We start from the raw sequence: 21433 nt of genomic DNA, 5'->3' as shown, positions 1-21433 counted from the left end.
CCTCCTCCTCAAAGGCTACAGCCAACTAGTTTTAGCAGACAGCTTTCTCATAAGTGAACAGACACATACAGCACAAGCCCCCCCATTCAAAACTGAAAACCTGGAAAAACTCATTTCTGCAAGCTAAGATTTCCCTCCACCCGCCTCCTCTTTTGCAAGTGTGTGTATGCAGCCAGCAATCCTACAAAAGAAGAGAGCTGTATCCTCTGCAAGCTATGAGCTGTTCCTGCAGCTGTTAACATAATGTCTCCCTCGGGAGTGCTCTGAAGTGCAAACAGTTCACTAACTTCCATACCACTCCTCCAATTTTTTTTTCCAACTCCATTTAAGAAGTACACTCTAAGATAGACAGAAAGGACACTAAAGATCTCCTTTCACATTTGGATTTCCAGAGCTCCCTTTGTTCAAAAGTCTTTCATTTACAGTTTCTTTTCTCTTAGATATCAAGCAGATTGAGAAGCATACATCCCCAAAATGTCATTATTTTTATAATTACCTTAAGATTGGCTGAATTAGTCATAACGCTCTGCACTTAACAGCTGGGAACTCACTTAGGAACATCATATGAACAGAACAGAAACTTGCAGGGAAACAGCTTCTCTGTTGCCGCCTATATTTAATTACTCCTCACCACTTACCTAATTTACAGCATAATCTCAGTATATAGGAAAGGACAGTACCATCTTCAGCTGGCAACACCACAAATTTCTAGGGCAGACCCTCTCCAAASTGGCAGAGAAGACTGGTCAGCTTTGCTGACTGCTCCCAGCTACATAAGCATGATTTTTCTCAGAAGCCTTTTCACAGTGCCATTTCTCAGGCATGGAGCAGGGTGGATTCAAAGGATTGTAATTTAGTGTTTAAGGTGCTGCCATTTGACACCAGGACTCCTGGACCCCATACCTGGCTCTAACAGTGACTCCCTGTGTGACCTTCCTTTACAGACAGCTCAGGCATGAGATTCATCTACTGTGTCTGTAAAATAGGTATAATACCACCCTTTATCTACTCTCTCATCACCCCTCATCAAGAGCTTTTCTAAGAATTATTATTATTATTCTTAACACATACCCCAGGCCCTGAATTCATCCAGTAAGAACATCTTTCATAGTGAAAAGCACTAACTGCTACTTCTAAAACTGTGTGGTTTCCAGGGGGACATTCTTATCCAGCTCAAACCCACCGCTCCTCTCACAGGCTAGGACACAAGCTCTGAAGCTGAACACCATCCTCGTGGGTTTTGTAGAGGGACAAGCACAAGCCAGAACTGCTGCGCTCTACCTTGCCACCAATGTGCTATGAAATCTAAGGTAATTCACTTACCTCTCTGCCTCATTTCGCCCATATTTATAGAATAGAAATATTACTGTTTTACTGACAGTACTTGTAGGGCTGTTCTTAAGAGTTAGCTAAATAAAGCTGCTCAATACCTCAAAGATCCTAAACACTGCCAAAACACCAGACAGCCTGTTCCAACCGCATAGTGCCTTCAGCAAAAATAGATTGCGTGATTACTTCTGAAGAAAGGAGAAACAGTGGCATCAGCTGTAGATAAAAGCCCCATCTTTTAACGAACACCAGGTATCTGTTGCCAATTGCATGTTTGTGGAAAGACTACYAATAACCAGCTAGGGCAGGGGGAAGAATATCTTTTGTAGTATTAAAAAACACCTTATCAAGCAATTAATAAAAGTAAATGGAACAGCTTTAGCCAATATGCTCATCTAGACATAGCACTGAAAGAGGAAATGACAATGAGTGATTATTAAAAGGGATCAAACATTCATTGTAGATGAACAGTATATGGGAGTACAGTTCCCACTGTCATCAAGGCAGAAACCTGAAAGCAACAGTCAACACGTAGTTATGGAATGACCTACCGAGCACCGAGAATTTTCCTCTATTATAGGCATCCTGCATTCTTTGACAGGAAAGGGAGGCATTACACAACTTTCTACCAATGGATGTGACTTAGTGCATCACTGCGGCATAGCAGAGACCTAAAATACCACTCACCTTTTGGAAATAGTGAAAAATAAATAAATAAATAAATACTTAAAGCAGAAAAGCTGAATCAGGAAACAAAGGTGGTAGGATATGTTACTAGCATTAAATAAATAAATAAATAGAGACTCTCCCATCATTTGTTCAGATTCTGCCCCTCCTTCAGTGGTAATTTTCCATGCATTTTGGTATTGTACACCGAGAGCTACACCAATAACCACAGCTTCCTTCTTTTCAACTCTGCACAGAACTGCATAATTATATGATTGAGCTTCCGCATCCTCCCTCCCCTCTGCTTCAAAACGCAGCTGATTTTTTTCCTCAGTTTACTTTCATGCTTTGTTTGACAGGAAAACTTTCTTTCCCTGCTTCATTTCTCTTGTCCCTAATGTCTGAGGACTATGTTGCACAACCTCTCTCGAAGTATTCAAGATCAGAAAGCCCACAACTAGGATTTCAGAGCTACAAATTACAATTAAAGAATCTGGAACAGTTTGCATAAAAGTAATCTTTTACTATTGGAAAATATAATTTTCACCCAGAACTGCAGGCCCTCTTTCCCAAATTGCACCCCACCTTCTCTTCTGCATGCGCACACTCCTCCCTCAAGAGCTACTGCATAACTACATGCCTTCAGTCAGGTTTTGGCTACTCTTCCTTGTTAAAGTGATTAATTTGAAATTCATCTCAGGTGAATTATTTACTAGGAAACGGATGCATCTGAGCCTTTACRAGAAGTATTGGGGCAGAAGAACAGTGTCATTTTGGTTCCCCACAGATAAGCATCTTTACCACCAAAAGAAACGTCAAAATTACCACTTTAAAAATGAAACTGCTTCCTAAAGTTTGAACAGCTAATGCAGCTTTCCCCACATTAGAAAGACAAAATGGAAACACATCAGAGCTGACAAGATCACAACAGAAATCCTATTTACCTATCCACACAACAACCCAGGTAATCAATATCTATGACTAATCACTAAGCTCTTTATATAGGTTTGAATATATTCTTTCGCATAAATACCTTCCCATTGTATTCAAATAGATGCCCCTTTTGAATGAAAGGTTGAGTTATCTGGTTATGGCTATAGCTGTCTTTCACACAGACATGCAACACTATGTTGCCCATAGTGTTACAAGTTTGGGGGCGGGGAGGGGAGGCAAGGGGAAGGACCTCATACTATTCATACCATCCCCATCCTGCTTACCGACAATACAGGACAGCTTTCTCAAATATATTACAGCCATCCATTAGCTGACCAATTTTGTGTCCTCCTATAAATGGCATTCTATCTTCAAAGCTTCTATTTTTTTGGAGCGTGTGCGAGAACCCAAGCCCATACAGACTTTAGTTAAAACACTATGGTTTTGAGAGCAAACTGACTAGCTCTCCCCCTTTTGTTCAGGATAAGAATAGAACATTCACAACTGTTAGATTATTAAAACTTGGAGACTTGGAGCAGGCATTGTGCGCTTCATAGCACCCAGCACAAAGTGATCCAAATTTTGACAAGGGCATCTGTAATAGGGATGTTAAACACATAGTTACATAATATATATAGTTATGTACAACCCCCCCCACAACCAACCAAACAAAAAAACCCCACACATAAATAACAGATTCTAGCCAAAGCTTGTCATTACTCTTTGGCTGAGGGACTTGCCAGGAGAACAGAGATACTTCATGGCCTATTCACGATTCTATCTATGTATCTCTAAGGGGGATTTCTGGTTTATTTTGGAATAGTTTTATTCATTTATCAGCAATGTGAACTGGGATATACAGATATTTTTCTCTGTAGTCCTCCAGAGAACAAGAGGCAAAAAGTTGCATAAAATAAGGGCCGACAAATAAAACACAAAAATCCAGAGTAAATTGAAATGGGGGGGGGGCGCGTAGCAAAAATCAGCTGATTGCCAAGTATTGAAATTATTGTTAGTGAAAAGAATAGCTGCACAACCTCAAGGAATAACTTTGTAGTTTAGCTTCAAAAGTATTCAACTAACCTCAAGCCAGCTGTATATATCTCACTACCAAAGCCTCATTTAGCTACTGCTTGCCTTTTCTCTGCCTCCTTTTGCAACACTGCTAATTACCAACATGAAGAAAAATTCCTCCACCCCACTGTTATCAGGCTGCTGAACTTGTCTGATTTGACAGCATAATCCAGTGTTTGACATATGACAAATGTTTCTGCAGTATGAAATTACAATGTAAAACAATATTAACAGCAATCCCCGAGTGAGCACTACATTAATGAGAATCAAAACCTGAACTGTGGGATAAGTCAAATGGACTACATTACTACATTGAAGATCAGCAGAGAGAGGACTTTCTCCTGGTAAGGGTGCTTGACATTTCCCATTAAAAGGACTTATTTCAAGTTATTATAATCACAAAACCAACAACAGTTGGGCAGAAGTTTGCTGTGCTATGGGTCTGCCTTAGGCTGTTTGCCTCAGTAAGTTTTAGCCCCAAAAGAAACTCTGCTCCTTCAATACTATTCCTCTCTGGAGCCAGGAACAGCTCCTAAGCCTTCCTAAACCAGAGCGTTTCTACACTTAAAACAAAAGTATTTTTAAGAGCGACTAATCCAACTAATTCCCTCAACTCACTTTAGTAATTGGACAAAGGACAGCATTAGCAACCTTAGGAAGGGCGTGGAGGGAGATGACATCTTCTGTTAGACCAAACTCTTACAGCTGGAAGACAAAGTTTGGGGATAAGCTCCTTCTTGAGGTCCAGAGGCAAGGAAGTGCGGGTCCACTATAGCTTTCAAGACGACAGCTTTGTTTTCCCAAAAGCTTGTTGGCATTCTTCTGCTAGGTGGTCTAATAGAAGCTATTATCTCCATATAAATCCTGCTTTGATCTTTCAGATGTTACAGCTACAACAAAAATAAAGTTATTCTAGTACGTTACTGTATTAGCTCAAGTAGCAAAAATAAGTGCAGTTACAGCTAAAATTCCAGTCCTGTTACAACCTGAAAATGTCCAAGTGATGTCCTGTAGTGGAATCTCAGCTGCTTTTTTTTGGTGGTGTTTCTTTTTCCTGTTGTTTTTTGTTTGTTTAAGCCAAGGAAGTTACACACACAAAAACCATATTAGAAGAGTATTACTGCATTTGCAAAGTAAGGTACTCAAAATTGGTAAACACCACAATTATTTTTCTGTTCATTTTTACTTGCCAGCTATAGGCCCTAGCATATGATTTGCAGAAGTAATGAGCATTCACAACTGCAGTTTAAAACAGGAGCTACGCTGGAATATATGGAATACCATGCCATGCTAAAACAGTTTCTGAAGAAACAGTTTAGTAAGAATAAGTTTGTCCCCAAGTCTATGGACACTCCTGACTAAGATTTCTGTGTCCTAATAATGGTCTTCTAACATTTTGTGTGCATTGGTGGTAACAACAGAGATGGAGCTGCTATGCCAACAGATGAGGAATCTGCTCACTAGAGTAATGATGTGCTAATATCCTCATGAATGCCAACACACAATAACACTAAAGCATCAGTCGATAATGTTGTATTAAAAATTTACAAACAAGAACAAACTTTGCCCCAAACATCTGATAATCTTCATAAAGAGAGATAAATTAGGCTGTAACAACAGATAGCAGCATTGCATCAATATGCAAAGAGCGGGTCTCAACAGTGCTCTGTGATGTCTTCAAGAACGACCTTGTATCACGCTTCTGAGTCAATAATGTTGACAATGGCACAGTAGGTATGAGACTGATCCCTACTGCTGAATCAATAATCGCTATGCTGGGTCATGGCACCACATCCATCTGAGACGGTACTGCATTATGATGTCCTATCAGCTTGCATGATCCTGCAAGGTCGCCTTTCATCAGTTCTGTGGTGCTAGGCCATGTTGTTGCATGAATATTCAAAGATACCTGTGACAGCAGATCAGCATACAGGGATGTTCTGTTTTGACATGACGATCACAGACACATCAACACAAACATCATGCATGATAAGTGGTGACTCACATGTCACAAGGCCAGTTAATTTGCTCTTTGTGGGACAAATTCAGGTGAGTGCAAGCTCCTGTTAGCAAAAGTTTGCCAAGGCTTCTATTTCCTCGAGACTGTCCTTCCACATTTTCCCTCCAACCTGCATGGACAGCAGGTACTTCATTCTGGTACACTTTTTAATCTGCTCAGCCATTTGACTGAATATGATTGACCTCACTACAACCCATGGAGAGTAACAAGATTCAGAAGCAAACCACTGTGACAGGGAAATGGCCCAATTATGCTGAGCCTAGCTTTTTCCCTGGCAAAACAGATTCAAAGCATTAACATGTCAAGACACAGAAGGAAGCAGGCACCCAGTGATTGTTGTTGAAGGAGGAGAACAAAAAGATGGCAATTATTTTAATCATCTTCCAAGAGGTGGCAATAATGTTTCCTATAATTGTAGAGAGAGGCAGAAATGTCAATAGTTTCAACCAGCCTTTCTTTCTGAATGGAGCTTGAATCAGCTCTTCATCTAGGCTAGTGAAGCATCAACTGTTTCCTGTTAAACTATACTTGGGTCAGTCTGTTTTGGTCTCACTCAGCTTAGATGGAAGTTGAGAATGATAATTACTGTAAGTTCACATCACTGCTGGGGTGCATTTATTTTTAACTGTTGATAGMATTTTGCATGTATATTACCTTATGTTACCTTAATAAGGTGATGATTTGTAGTAAGTAGATTTTTTCTGACCACCATTCTCTAGGTTTTTAAACACAGAGATATATTACACTGTTATAAATAAAATTACTGGTTTGCTTTTAAACAAATACAGAAACAGCCCAATAAGTCTAAATGGCAGATGGCACACTAATAACTAGTTCTTTTGCCCTCATTTCCAATGGCACCTGGTGAGCAATGACTCAAGTTATCAGTAGACCCTGTACTCCTCTGCCTGCATCCGCTACTATGTGGGATCATGGGTTGGAATATGGGCAGGAACAGCACTGCAAAGTGAGTCTTCTCCCTAAAATCATGCAGGTTGAGATTGGTATGCAAGCTAGTTGTGTTTTAAGGAATATTCACCTCAGCAGAAGAACAGTCACAGTGAGGAAAAAAGGACCCCTGGGCAATACTCTGCCTCAGGCTGGACAAGGGAGCTTCACTGAACGATTTTCACACAAAAACTTACCACCTCTCTCACATTGCATACAGAGCTCTTTCATAAAGGATTCCTATATTAGTAATCTCTTTCCTTCCATCATTTACATTTACACAACTGCTGTGGCATTAGAAACTGATCCAAAAACCTTATGTAATGCAAGTGTGTGTAAAGAAGCTGGCATATTGTAGTGCATTTTAAATGGGGTCTGTCTCAGTCTCCCACCACTGTATGTTTAACCTGTTCTGGAGTTCCCAGCACATCATTTCATATTTCATTTTGACAGTTCAGCGTATCCCACACCAAGAGCCTGACCTGAAAATGTAGACAAGTTTCAGGTGAAATACAAGGTTAATTACAAAGGCTGAACCCATTACAGAAAGCTATCAATTATTAAACAGTTGGTCCACTGTTCTCTTTTCCCATATCCAGAAGTATTTATGAGACAGTGGCAAGTTTTTAGGGTTGATGATATCTCTTTGTAACYGTATTACTATGGTTGTATGATTAGACCACAGAAGCAAGGTAGGAGAACATTTTATATATATATAATTTTTTTTTTTAGACAGAGACTTCTAAGGAAAAATCCAAAAGAAAGATAAAAATACTCACCACCTCCAAAAGCCTCCCCTACCACTGCATTGGCYTCTAGTCCTGCACCTACATTACTAGCAATACTCAGTGATTAAGCACTGGACCATGGTGCCAAGCAGGTTTTTAGGTAGGGTTCACATTCTTCATAAAGAATCACTTACAGTAATACCTGAGAAATTTTAAAATAAATTCATCAGTCAAAGAAGTACCTGCATCCAGATAGTGAGGGACCTGCCAGGTCTTGCTAGTGAGAAATATATTTTTGAGTAATCATAGATAACCTTGAAAGACGTCTGAATATTAGCAGGGAAAAATTATCTTCTGAAAAAGAAAGCTGAGATCCTAATAATTGTCTTCGCATATGTGAAATTTATTTTCTTAGCAAAATAAATCCATCACTGAGGAAAGTGTTTAATTAAGAAGTATTAATAGAAACATGTTTCTTCAGTGTTCTACATTAAGATTTTATTAAATATGAAATTCTACTCAGTTGTAAAATCATCACTTTTAGAAAGTGGAAAAATCCTCAGCACCTGAAGCCTTTGGAAATAGAGTAGGGAAAAAAGACTTAGGAAATGCAAAACAAACTGCTTTGAGAGGGAATGATTAGAATATTGGTCTTTTCCTACTCCAGAATTCTCTATTACTGCTAAATGCAGTTATCTTTCAGTTGCCATTTTTCAAGACTTGAAAATGCTTTTTCATCTCATTTGGGTTTTTGTTTGTAGCACTGTAATTAAATTTTAACTTGGATAATTACTTTTTCCTGTCATAAGTTTGCTATCTAATGTCAATCACATACTGCGGTCCTCATTTTCAAACAAACTGATACATTCTCTTGCCATGAATTGGCAAAGTGACATCATATTCCTCCCCTTCCTGAGGTCACTGGAGAGAGAAGGGGGAAAAAAAAAAAAAAACAAAAAACAAGAAAACCCACACACCTAAGCCTAGTTAATAAAAACAAACAAACAAACAAAAAAACCCACTACTATATGGGCACTATTTTTAAGCTTTTTATTTCTGAAGGAGTCTTTCCCCTTTCCACATCAGAAATCTAGAGAACAAACTATCTTTACAAATATTCTGCATGCATTTCCAACTTTTGTCCTCAGGAGACAAATATCCCAGGGATAATTTCACTGCTTTATTGTTCAGTGTAGCCACCTGTAGACCATTGTCCAATGTAATAGCTTACAGAAATTTTACAAATACCCAAACAGCATATTAATTTTGTATCACTTTTTATCCCACATTCCCAGTCTGAGGAAACTTTGCTTGCAGATACTTTTCTGATGACCTTTGAGACTTTGTTAACACTAAGTACTCTTTGTATACAGTTCCCAGAAAGGCTGGCCCATTTTAAATATTAACTTGCATTTCCTTGGTGGATTTTTGAGAAATGCATGTTTCAGCCTTGCTTCTAAAGGGATCATACTGTCCCCATCACCCCTGCATTTGGGAAACTACAGTCCCCTCATCTAGGCTAGTTGAGGCTTTTCTCAGTTTGGCACCCTTCCAGGATTCCACACATCATGTCACTGAGCTCCCAAGTTTGCAGAAATTTCCCTGGCACTATAAAAGTTGATGTAGAAACTGGCAAGATGTTTGCCCACACAGCTCTAGAAAGATTACACTATATTCAGAAGCATGGGTCAAAATGATATGCTATGCTTATTCATACTAGTCTTATCCATGTTCAGATAAGCCTGTCAGTCAAATGTAAGAGACATGAATAACAAAGAAAGCCAACAACAAGAAGTTATCAGGGTTGCTACTGAGCTATTATCATTACAAAACCCTCAGACCTAATATTGATCTCTGGGAAAATTCTCAAAACAATAGTCTGTTACCATCAAGAGTAATCAGAGTGCTTTCAGACAAGTCAGATGTAGAGCTGTTTCTATTAGTACAATACAGCACCCTTCAACTTCAAACAGTGCTCCTTCCACACTGTATATTCTAGTTCCAGCCCCCTTGGGAGTTTCTAAAGGCTTTTAAATGAGAAAGTTCATACCACTATGTTTTATGATTCTCATCTAAATTTGCCTAAAATCTAAGATTATGTTGTACATCCTTAGAACTGTACATTTCTAAGTACATTGTCCACATTCCATTAATGAACAGCTCTAACGTGGGAAGGGAGACAGGAGCCCATGGATCACAAGCAGCAGCACAAACCCAGTCCAGCAGGAGAGAGCAAAGCATCTCTCAAGATCACATCTGCTGTCTGAGGCAGAGACCTTTAGTGTCTTGGCCTACTTCCATCCTTAAAAAAAAGTCTCAGGTCTCTGGACCTAATTTATACATATAAGACAGTGCATTTTGACAGTGAAGTGAACCACAGGCTCTTTAGTCCAGGCAATGTAAGCTGAGTGTCCCAAATTATGCACAGAGCCATTTTCTTTCTCATTTTAACCCAGTGAGAAGAACTGTTTTTTTGTTTGTTTTTTTTCCTCCCCCTTCACTCTTCCATTTGGCAAAAATATACTCACCTTGAAGGGAGGCAACACCACTAGGCATCACACTGGAGAAAGACAGAAAACAATAACCTCAGAGAGCACAGCCCTGCAGATGAATTCACCTTGCCCCTTATTTGCATGGTTTGGGGAGCTACAGCTTACTCCTACAGACAGGAAACACACTTTGTTCTAGCTGTACTGCAGTCAAAAAAAAGTTAACATTAAAAAAAAAATCAATGATGTATTTTAAAAAATAAAAAGGCACTGAACAATGCTAAGCAGCTAAAGCTCTGTCTGTATTGACTAGCTCAAATGCATTCTTCTGACCAGGCCTTGTCAGGGGATACAAGTAGCTTCCAGATTCCCAAACCTCTTTCCTCATTAGCAGTTCTGGTAAGGGAGCAACCAACTCATCTTCCCAGGGGAAAGGTGGCCTTTGACACATGAGTACAAGCATTTAAGTATGAAAAATAGGAGGATTTTGTTAGATCCTAAGTTGAAATTCAACCCCCCAACAACAACAAAAAAAAGGAACCACCAGCTACTCCACTTCAGTAAAGAAAGTAATCTGCTCTTGTGGTAGGAGGGGGATAGAAATAGGGCAAGCAGGAAAAAGCATTGGGCACCTGGTCAGGGGATAAGACATACAGCCAAAAATAGACCAGTCTTGGGTGCACTGCTTCAACATGTAACAAGGCATTGCCCTCTGTTCCCAAAGAGGGGCCACCATCCTTCAGTGCAGCTGCTCCCATTACAACTGATGTCTTTCCAATTATCTCAAAGGCCAGGCTTACCACGCTGTACCTTACAGGTTTGCAAGCACATTAATAACCATCCTGGGAATCACTGTGAGGCTCCGAACCACACATCACATGATTTCTTCTCTGATACAGGTTTTTTTTTTTTTTATAACCTGAGCCAACATGTCATCTAATGTGTCAAAATGTTTATCATTTCCTAGATTGACAACAGAAACCAGAAGACAGTCCCTTTTCCTTCTAACCTAGCATTATCATTTAACACCAGCTGCCACTGAGAGCTTGGAATATATGAGTGCTCAAAGAATTACGTATACAAAGTGTTTAAGCCATAACACAGGACAACCCATTGGAAGGGAACTTAACTCATTGGCTGAGAATGTGTTCTTTAAATTGAGTGCACTCTACTGTTTTAAAAGGATTCTGCAACACACACAGTTGGATAACATCATGTAGATAATTTCCCAAACATCCCCAGAAGATCCTAAACATGAACTGAGCAAAGAGTTTCATTTTTAAAGCAACAATATCAAATAATGTAAGATCCAGATATATCATTAAAAGACATTTTCACATTAACAGAGGTATTTTCTTAAAAAAAAAAACCCGTTTTGCTTAATTTGAAACAGATTTTGAGGGATTAAGTACACATACTAGAATAAAGCAGTAATGTGCTAGAGCAGGACAGCAAGAAAGTGACATTACTTAACAAACCATTATAAGCAGGAGGAGGCTTTTGTCAGGCAGGCTAAATGCAAGAAAGAAATGTAGCCTTAGCTCTTGACTTGGATTTTGACTGTCTGTGGCTGCGGACAGCATGTTAGCCACACAAACGCTTGCTGGGGGGGGAACAAGTCAAGTTCTGTTCCAGACAGGGCTGTAACTAGATATCCATCCAACTGGCTGCCATTTGATGGTTGCATTATATACTCCCCTCAAAGAACCTGGAAAACTCCAGCTGGTGAAAAAGCAAAGACTAGAACTTAAAGGAGGTCTTTGTATTCTCTAACCTCCAGATGCCTCCTGCAATTACACAAGAGTCAGGCTCATACACTGAAAAATAACAGCACTGACTTATCTCACCGGCTACCCTACAACAAAAGGTGTTGAGAAGGGATACTAAGGTGGGACAGACAGCCCATTTTCTAAGAAGGGACATTACATAATGTGTGCAGACACACTGAGCTGGTGGCTTTCCACAGCCAAACTTAAAGCCAGCTTGAGTCTACTGCAAAGCAGCTATGCTTAGCTAGTGCTGTGGCTGAGCGACTAACTCCTCCTGAAGAGAGCTATACTGCTTCTGCACTTGAATTTAACATTAAGTCTGCCTGCAGCTGCAACGTGTGGACTTGCATGTTCGAGTTGGCATTAGCCCTGGCATAGCCTCACAGTGTCCCACTGTGCTACACACACAGCTTAAAAGAGCACTGGRAGGAGTTGTTGGCACAAAGAATACAATTCATCTATCAGTGCAGCTGACAGCTGATCTATTAAGACTAGGAAAGAGGAAGCCATGATGCCTACAGGGGTAGGCGACTGGACTTGATGACCCAGCCAGTTCCTCTCCTGTGTTATGTTCCTAAATTAAAATGCATAACCAGCAACTCTAAAAACTTGACCAGTAGGTTTGTGAAGCTCCCAAACTAAAAAAAAAAAAAAAAAAAGTTTTTCCTATCTAAAAAAGCCAGCACATGTGTATAGCACAGGAAACAAATTCTCACCAGAAGACAAACTGATAATGATTTTGAAGCAAGTTTCAAGCAAAACATAATTTCAATACATTTAAGGTAGTCTGAGCTATATAAATCTTTTCCTAAACACACCAATCAAAATGGAGATCATTTTGTGGGGGGGAGATCATCTCCTTTCAGAAACTGAAGTATTTCATAGCATCTATTGTAGGAAGAATATATTTAATTTGACTCCCCACAGGTTAAGATTTAAAAAACTATGAGAAGCCACAACCTCCTTCCCTCCTCCACAGAAAGGGGGAACAGAAGACAAGAATGCAGTTCAAGGGCTCAAAAATATCACAGACAACCATGAGAGCTACATTTATACAGTGAAGAAGAATAGAGAAGCCTCACAAACGTAAGGAGGACACTTGATGAATTCTTCAAAGTGCCAACACAGGAAGAGAATTATTCAGTCTCACAACAGGACAGAATCAGTAGAGACAGGATTTTCCTGTGATGATATGTCAAAAATCTTTCTTAGCATAACAGAACAATAGACTAAGATTTCTCTTCTAATGGTTGGGGTCCCAATACTGCAAGAGTGCAAAACCAAGTTAAAGTCCTAATGGTGATCTGATGCAATAGCTCTATAAAATAGTCATCTGTGGCAAGGTGCTGACAGTTCCACACTCCCCATGATGTTGGAGGCTGATGGAACACCTCAGAGAAGAGCTCAACACACTATAAAAGTGAAGCCTACAGTGTGTAAACTTACAAGTTCAACACGGGCAGACTGCCCAATTTAAAGGGCCTTTCCTGCCCCRATTCTTCACCACACTCGCACACCACCACTCAGAAAACAGCACCTCTGGGAAACTCGCCTTTCTCCCTCGACACCCCCAGCTGCATAAAAAAAGAGCTTCCCAGCCAAATGTGCCAGTGACCACCACAACACAGCAGTTAAGAACCCCCAGTTTTCCACATGATGCCCAAATCATGACACAAGCTGGTCTGCAGTCACTACTGGAAGGCTGTATCAACCTCTCTTCATTAACTATAATGTTGCAGAGGAACATTTACTTCAGTCTGAAATGCTGCAGCATGTGTTGCCCACTTGAACTATGCCAAAAGCACACTGCACAGTGAGGGCCTAGTCTCTCTAAATATACTTGGGTTACACTGTACCATCTATAAAAGCATCACCCGCAGATAGCATGCAACTTTGTAAAAAGTCATGTTAGAGACGAACCTGAAGCAGATTCCAAAACTCAAACTAGATCCTCTCCCCCTAAACCAAGGGAAGTGGGTGCAAGTTAGAGAGTCTCATCCCTATATCCAGTCAAAATAGTATACTACAAGCATGATATGATCCCCTAGAGAACTAATCAACCCCACTATCTCTTTAGTATGATGCTATTCAGCCTTTAAGAGTGTTACATGATCCAAAAACTGAAATCCTGTATGCACAACTGGCTTTCACATGAGGGTGTCTAAAAATAATAGAGTAAGAGAGACATGATAAGACAACAAAGGAAACTCAGTACAAGATACTTTTGTCATGCTTAATGATTTCCATTACCCAGCTTCCAGAAACTGCACTCCTGACATCTGTAATTGACAAGAATAAAGAATAAGCTCATACAAAAGCTGTATGCAATGGAAGTGAATCTGGACATTCAGAGCTAGTAATATACCTGGTTATCAAGTATAGGCAAAAAACGTACTCAGCTGATGCTTTACGCTGGCCAAGATTATACCAGTCATATGAGGCAGTTATCTCTTTCTGTGGGCTCCAAATTGCTTAAACAAAGTACCAGGAGTTTAAATGTAGCAGAAAAAGATATGGCAAGATATTTTAAGAGTGCTTTCGCACTGCATAAGCTTTACTTCAACTGAGTTTCAGACTGCGTTTGCAGTCTCCCCCATCCCACTTTTTTCATAAAGAGATGGAAGAGGAAAAAGTCCAAGTCACATATTTAATATAAAAGCCTTTCGAACCAGTAGGAAGCTTGCAGTTCAATCATGCTTTATGTACTGAAAGGTTAACTAAAGGGAGAAGCTTATTAGCACAAATAATACCACTCCAGGCTGCAATCCCAGCAACACAGGAGCTAAGCAAGTTCAGGCTCCATCAGCATCCAAAGGAAAAATAAAAATAAAAAAATCTGAGGACCAATTATATGGCAGCAGGAGATGCTGAGGGCAATAGCAGGAGATGATGTGGGCCATAACAGCTTTCCAAGAGTGCTACCCTCCCCAGCAGGTGGTATTCAACCACTCTTTCAGGATAGAGAAGGAAACACTGTGAGGCCTACTGATCTAAGAAAGCATGAATAACCAGAGCCACCCAGCTTTAGTTCTCATGATATGCCTGTAGGCACATCATTTCATTTCTTGATACGTTAATTTTCTTGTTCTATAAGGCTCCTCATATATACCTTTTCAAGAGATTTTATAAGAATTAAATAGATGTTTTAAAGTGAAATACGTATATATGTCTTAGAGATGAGGCGATGTTTCTGAGCAAGAACTGTGACCCAGTGTCTTGAAAGCTCAGTCAGTGAAGATTTCATGACTAAACTTGCAAGAACTTGGATGTTAGAATTCTAGCCAAGCTCCAATTCAGTGCACTTTCCTCCCTGAATTGTCACTGCAGGGTCCTTGAAGAATGACAAGGCAGCATTTTCATTTGTTTCCCATACAAAACTGGGAGTGACTAGTCCTTTGTGTTTTAAAGGACAGCAGAGTTTCATCCCAGAACTGGCTGCATTTTAGTGATCAAGTTACCTTTTCTCTGCCTCTAAAAAATGAGGATCACAGTGCAAACACGTTACAAAGTTGATCTAGTAGAAAGAATGTGTATTTCACTAGTAAGATTCAGTATTACATTTCTGTTTAAGATGCTCTTTCTAGATGCTTAATAGAGAAACAATTCATTTCACTGTAGCTGATGTAGTAGCAAGTAGTTGTTAACCTCTGATGAGAAGGTTGCATCAGATACCAAGCCGGGGTAAGTTAAATTGACAATTGCCCTTGTTTAATTGCTTTTGAGTAGTACTCTATGTTTGAATAGGCAATGAGTTATTATCACACCCTGATGCTATCCATTAGCACCAAGATCAAGAATTTATTTTGCTTTTTTGATGCAACCATAGAGAAGGTGATAAAGGCTTTAATTACAAGCAGATTTAATTTAGAATCTATTAGTGGAATTTAACCAAGCATATAGAAGTAAGATGTGTTGGTATGAACATGCTTGCAAGTCTGGTGCTTCTTGTAAAGGAGAAGATATACATCTTGCCAATTGTTAGTAGAGAGTCTGCAAGTATGAAAGATTTTAGTCTGATTCTGAATGAACACTAAAAACCTCAAGACTTATCTCAGCCTCCAGGTTTTGGATAGTTCAAGGAAACAACTTCACTGGAGCTTGTGCTAGTTTCTCACTTTGACCTTGCCAAAAAGCCCACATCACTTCACTCCCTTGTATTTGATATTTAAAGAAAAACATCATGAAAAGCAAAATGTACATTTTCTCAGGGTCGGAACAAGTTCTAGTGTTTCCTTGATATTATGATATATAGTAAAGCTCTGCATGAAGTCTTCTACATAATCACAGCAGAGATTAAATATCACACAAAATGCAGTATTTGCTTACACAATATACAAAAAACCAGAAATATTGGTTGTAATTCAGGGTCTTTGGATAAATACTGTGCATGGCTCAGATCTGATCATTTAATATATAATAGTGAGTCGCAAAACTACAGCAAGTCTTAAGACAAACTTTCACACAGTAAACTAGTTTTAAGCTTCAGAATGTATATTAAACAGAAGCTTTATACTCAGGAATGAATCTCTCACCTAAGCAAGTTCGTTATGATTTTTACTTCATTTAGGAGCATAGTTTTTATTTCTGGACTTCTACCAAAGCGTAACACACTAACTTTGCTACACATACAACCCTAAAGTAGGCAGGATTTCTCTCCCCCTGCTGCCCCCCACCCCAAAATACAGTTAATTCTGCTCACTACACCAAAGCATGATCTTGTTACTACATACCAGTTTCCTTGATGAGGCAGCAAACCCCTGTCTCTGTGGAAAAACAAAGGTACTGAGTTTAATTATGTATGTCTTTAGTCCCATAAGTTTCATAAAATTACCCACACTATTTTTCCTATTGATTCTTCCACTGTATTCCCCAATTCTTAATTTTCACTGTCTGTTATCCACCTGAACTCAGCTGGCCTGCACAGCTGAAGCCCCAAGGTTATTTTCAGATTTGTGCCTCTAATCAGGCTAATTTGCAGTCCAACTTGCAATTTTACCATTCATGCTAGCATTGTCCTACCAGCTCTTCCTACCATACATCAGATCAGCTTCATGACCTTCATTAACAACAGCAAGAGCACCAGGATCTCTGCATAAACTGTCACCAGGTGAGGAGTTAATGAATTCCTTTATCAAAGCACTGAGCTTCCATACTGCCTGAATGGAGCTAGGGATCTAGAAATCCATCATCTTTAGCCACAGGACACCAATGTGCTATTTCTTGCACTGTTGCATTTGGCTACATACGTTCATTCATACACCTGGTGCAGCCACTGGCAGCAAAGCAGGGACTGCAGCACAAAAAGTCACTGCGATCTCTTGAGGAGGCACAGCACCAAGCAGGGCCAGCCACAGATGGGCATGCTGGGGCAAGAGGCTCCTTAGCCTACAAAGGTTTGCTCTCCACTCCTGCTCTCATACTACAGACACTCTTTCCCAAGAGCTAACTGACAAAAAAATAGATGGACCATTTCTATGCATAATGTGAATTCATTCAGATACATTAAAAATGGATTTTTAGACACCTTTTCAAAATAAAAGCAGCGGTAACAACAACACTTTTAAAAGCAGTTTTGAAAAACCGTAGATCAATTTTTTTTTCCTTCAAATTAATTTTCCTTTACTAGCTCTTCTGTGCTCTAGGGAAGAAGAAATGTGGCATGCAAGTACAAACACATGGGACTTTGCAGACCCAAAGAGTTTAGAAAAGGATAGGATAAGACACTGGGGGCATTTTGGGACAGGATCCTTGGGTGTTTAAACAGTACAGCACTATCAAAAAAAGAGAAAAAAAAAAAAGAGAGAGAGAGCAAGAGAGCAAGCCACACCAAAAGGTCTCTGGCAATTTACACCAGCTGACAAAATGGCCACCAGCATGTATACCTCAAATTTGAARATCATTCAGATATAGCCTCTGGCAGGCAAGGTAGTGATGGTCAAGTTATATATGCTTGCCATGGTCTCTCATACTATAAACCCGACATAATTGGCAAGCAGTTATCTTATGTTCCTTTTTGCATGCACAATCTAAGTTATACTAATCCCTTTGCATAAGTGTTCTCAGAGTACTTGGTCAGGAACAAAGGTCCTGTTCCAGCCACAGGCTATGTTACACAGCACATGGCTTTGCTGATGTTGCATGTCCTTTCTCAACTTTTTTCTTAAGTTCCAGCCTTCCTGTGTGTCATTCTAAGCCCATCGTCTAATAATACAAAAGAGTTTTTCAGCAGCTCACAGACATATGGCCTTTAAAGACTTAAATATTTAGCCGCTGTTGCATCTCCTGCCTCTAGAGCTCCGATTCATTTGATCCAAAAGAAACAGAAAGGTCTAAGTTTTCAAGGCTAGATTTAAGAGGCATCTTTTCTGTTTAGTTGAAAACAGATTTCTTAATTCATTGAGATTTGTCTTTTAATTTATAGCTGTGAAAATACCATAGGACAAAAGGGGGCCAAGTTAGTTTCTAGTGTCATTTCACCATCCTCAGTGGAGTATCTTCAATAATTAATCAATCACGTTTACTAAGTTAAGAGAGTCATGAAAAAGAGATAACTGGAATATATATGAAGTAACAGGACTGAGAAATTCATCCCTGCAGCACATACCAAACTTTGCAGCACAAAGATGGCAAAAGGATTCACATCTATTCAAACACCAGTTTTATGCCTTTGGATAGGCTTTCTGTACAGGAAGTATCTTTGTTACCCAAACTACCAACATACTGATATTTTGCCTGCTTTCTTGGCTTTTAGTATTAAATTACATGTTAACCTTAATTTTCAACTATTTTCCCCTCCTCCAGACAAGCCACAATGCTTAGCACTTCTGTCCTCATGTAAGTTCAAGTAGTTTAAGAAATTTCCACCCATTAACTGGGAATTACTTTTCTGTCTAAGGAAAAGTAGTAACTGACTGAATGCATGCTGCTAATCTGCTTCAATGTTAATTAACACAGATATGCTTAAATCTTTTCTGTGATCAATAAAAGAAATGGAATCAAACTAGGATGCAAGTCTCTGCTTAAGATGACTGCCATTCTATGAGAAAAGAAAGATGCGACTTACAGTTTCTATTTATCAATATAAATAGTTATAGAAGGGAAGTAAACACTTGTGACATGCTCTACGTGACCCTTGGAATTCAAGTTTGCAGCAATCTGATAGCTTAATGCCTGCCAGAGAGCCTAAGTTACCTCATGCCACTAGAGGACAGAAGGGCCTCCCCAGCCCCTGTGGTGCCAGCACTGTCTGGTCTGTGCAGCTCAAGTTGGGAAACCTGCTCTGCTGCATGCAGTGGAGACTGTGCTGGGGAGACAAGATACTTGTTAAGGTACCACAGCGCATTTGACGCTTCTTACATGAGGAATATCTTAATACCCGGTTAATTTTAGGTTAAAGTTGTGTGTTATTTAAGGGCAAACATTACTACTTAACTTCCAAAAAACATCACAGCTACAAATGTTTAGAAGACGTACTCATGAGAGCAGTCAAGGTTTCAAGTCTTTGTGTGTATGTTAATCCTCAGGCTGTGCCTATTAAAGACAGCTTATTTGGAAGTCTCTGTCGGAGAACCCATCCATAATAGAAAGCTTCAGTTAGATAGTTTTTATACATGAATAATTTCAGGAGACCTGCAGAGTGTACCCTCAGGTAGAGTCCAATCTCAAAATGTCACTAGATTTTGTCTTGTTGGAGTATGCTAGTTCTTCAGACAGTCTGTACCTCCTGCTCTTTTAAACCTTCTAATGATCCAGAAAATTTCATGTTTTGCTCCAGAACTCATTTGAATTCCCTCCTTTACTTGGTAGGCAGTCTGGCCATTCTTGCTCATTAGTTATTTCACTTCCTTAGCTAGGCAAACGTATTATACTAGGTGTTATCTCCTGTACTCAGCCAGTGAGTAAACCACCTTTCCTGCTCAGTCCCTATTTAGCCATGTCAACTCTAACTCAGGGAAGACTGACTTTTTCTTACAGGTATTGCTTGAGAATCAGAATATTCTACGTCAAATCCTGTGGCCTTCAGTTGCAGCCTGGTGCTAAGTGATGGATCTCCATCAACTTGAGATTACTTAAGCAAAACTCCCCCAAATCACTAGGATTTTTGCCTAAGCCTACAGTTTACTTTCTACACACAATTCGGAAACTGGACCAGTGTCACTTCCTCACAACCCCATTCTGAAGAGTCAGAGGCGAGGTGATAGTTTACAATAAGCATTTGATCGAACAACAGCAGAATAAAGCAGCAATGTGCATGAGTGGGTGATTTATCTCTGAGTAGTCATCAGAAGCAAAATATCCATCATAACCTGCAGCTGTCTTCCCCTCACCATTTGTTCTCTGTAAAGATTTTTGCATGTCGTAAATCACAAAACAGAAGCCATGGAAGCGTAAATTGAATGAACATACAGAAACGCTCAATCACAACTCAAATGTGTAGTCTCTTAAGCATCCATTGTACAAGGTAATTTTCTGGTACAGGTTTGGACTTGGTGCTCCAAGTTGTCAGAAAAATCTCATAAGGAGGGATTTGATGCTATTATAACACTCCCATTCCATGTGCTACAGTTAGTGCTATTCACACAAACACCTCATACTTCACATGCTGCATTGATCTGGATGGTATGCCAGCCATTTTCCCTAGGCTGCCAGCTTACATCTCACTGTAAATCAGGAAAGAAAATAGTTTCAGATGTTGTAGCTTTTTTTTTGTCATATAGAACAGATGCCTTAGTTTATAAATTTCCATAATGTCTAAAAGACTCATAATTAAAAAATGAATCCAAACAGAACCATAAATAAAGCAAGTAAAAATGTAATTTGTTATTGAGATAYCTTTTTCTGACTTTGAATTTTACCGACAGAAAGAGATTATAATGAACACTCCAGAACATACATGGCATCTAAAATGCATGGAGAGCATTAGGGAATGTCTGTCAGCAGAGTAAAAGCCACTTTCACAACTTGTAAAATGGCATCAGATCTTGTTAAACTACATATATTACAGTCTATACTTACTATAATGTATAGTAAGTATAGATTATAGAGTTTTGGATTACACTTTAATTCAGTGATGCAGAGGAGCAAAAAAGGACCAGCAAGTGGCTTTTGCCATCTATCATGAGGAAGATGTGAGGAGGTCAGAATTCAGAAAGTAGCATTAAAAAAAAAAAAAAAAAAAAAAAGTGAGATGGAGCGCGTGAGAGCGCACATGCGTTCCCCAATATCCATACAGCAAAATCCCTGTTCAAGTATTTTTTCACAATTGCTCCTGAAAAAGTAAAGTCGCTAAATATACATAAATATTACATTAACATTGGTCTTCCTTGCTTTAATACTTATTCTCACTTCCTCCTCCAAGTATTTAATACACATTGACAACAACATTGACACATTTACAATATATTTTTTTCCCCTAAATAAAGAAAGCAAGATTTTTTTTTTTCCTGAAAAGATGCCAGGATTGATCATTTCTTTCAT

This window comes from Apteryx rowi, unplaced genomic scaffold, assembly GCF_003343035.1.
Source record: "Apteryx rowi isolate R43461 unplaced genomic scaffold, aptRow1 scaffold_995, whole genome shotgun sequence".
NCBI lineage: Eukaryota > Metazoa > Chordata > Aves > Apterygiformes > Apterygidae > Apteryx > Apteryx rowi.
This window is presented reverse-complemented; position numbering follows the sequence as displayed.